Below are 1,971 nucleotides of genomic sequence, written 5' to 3'. Positions count from 1 at the left end.
GCAACCAGAGTGCTCCTTGGAGGCCAAGATGGCTAAGCTCCGTCTCTCATACTTTGGACATATTGTCAGGAGGGAACAGTTGCTGGAGAAGGATGTCATGCTGGGTAAGATGGAGGGTAGGAGAAAAAGAGGAAGACCCCCAATGAGATGAATCAGCCAGGTGGCATCATTGATGGCATCAAGTGTGGCAGCGGTAGTGAGGTTGGCCCAGGATCAGACGTTGTTTCGTTCTGCTGTGCATTGGGTCACTATGAGTCGGTTCGGACTCAATGGCACCTGACAACAACAACAATCTTTACTGGAGCAAATCACCAGAGTCTTTTCTCAGGTAGTACCGCTGGTTGGTTCAAACCATTGACCTTTCAGTTAGCAACTGAGCTTAACCAATGTGCCAGCAGAGCTCTTTTATATGCATGAATATATCAATATAGAAATTCTTTCTAATGGCGAAACTGCATCCTCCAGAAAGGAGGAAAAGAGATGTCCTTCAGATGCAGATTTCTCCATTTCTTCTCTCAGGGCTCTGCTATGTGCAGTCTTACAAATGCAAGACTTCATGTGGGCGGCTGGTGTAGGGGTGGAGGATGAAGCCAATGCAAAGAAAGTGAATTATATTTGCACAGCGTACTATGACTACACGCCAGTGAACTTAGTAAATGAGAAAACTGATAACCAGACTCTTGAAATCCCATTCCTGTGACAAACTCTATGCTATTTCTAGTTATCTGATTTGCTTTTTTTGAAGGCGGAGGTGAAGGTCACAATGTATTGACTTATGGCATAAATATAAATGTTTCCTTCACTTTTCTCTTCTGACATCATCTACTAGCTGTAGAACATGGAGACTTTTTGTTTGATTTGGAGCTGGCAGCATGTTTGCCAATGGCTGAAGGGTGATTAAGAAATAATGTAACTTCAAAGAGTGCGTGGAGAGAGGCCTAGATAAAGATTGCCTGGATCTCTTCTAGATATTATGGGAAGCGGATTCAGGTTAAATCTGAACAAGTCCTATAGGATAGGTCATTGAAAGTTAAGAATAAGCTCAAGTGTCTCTGGTGTTGTAAAAACATTAAGTCTACAATGGTAGTCCCTTGCATTGTTTAAGAGGCTGAGTTTGCTGTCAGGATTTTATAATAATACTGTGAATGCATATCCTGGGATCATGAAAAGGGCTTAAGCTGCTCTCAAATGCTTGTTAAGTAGGAATGAGAAATTTTCAAGTACTGTGGTTAATAAGAATGATACTTTCAAATGTAATCAACAAATATTACTAACAAAGGGGGAAATATGCAAAAAAGCAAACCCATTGCTACTGAGTTCATTTTAACTTATGGTGACACATTAATATGTTACAGAACTGAACTCCATCGGGTTTTCTTGGCTGTAATCTTTATGGAAACAAATGGCCCGGGCTTTCTTCAGCAACACTGCTTGTTGTTGTTATTAAGTACCGTCGAGTGACCCAATAAAGGTTCTGAACTGCTGACCTTGTGGTCCAGTGCATTATCCTGCAGCACCATACTGTGGTTGTTGTTGTTAAGTGCCGTGGAGTCGGTTCTGACTCATAGCGACCCTGAACAGGGTTTCCGAGGCTGTAAATCTTTACAGGAGCAGAAAGCCTCATCTTTCTCCCGCAGAACAGCTGGTAGTTTCGAACTGGTGACCTTGCAGTTCACAGCCCAATTCATAACCACTACACTACCAGAGCTCCCAGAAGCACCATACTAGTTAGGTTCAAATAGCCAACGTTTAGGTTTTTAGACAAGCACAAACCATTTGTACCACCCAGGAGTCTTAAAACAACTGTTTCTCCTGGGACAAGTCATATTTTGGAGAAAATTGCCATTAATTTTCAAGGGTTTCTGTCTCAATTAGATGCTTTATTTTTGGCTAATGAAAACTAACATGCATTATGACAGTGCAGAAAAGGACCAAACTATAATTTTCATTTTCTGCAAAGCCAAAAAAAAA

Source organism: Chrysochloris asiatica, unplaced genomic scaffold (assembly GCF_000296735.1).
Source record: "Chrysochloris asiatica unplaced genomic scaffold, ChrAsi1.0 scaffold00170, whole genome shotgun sequence".
Lineage (NCBI taxonomy): Eukaryota > Metazoa > Chordata > Mammalia > Afrosoricida > Chrysochloridae > Chrysochloris > Chrysochloris asiatica.
Note: the sequence above shows the minus strand (reverse complement) of the source record.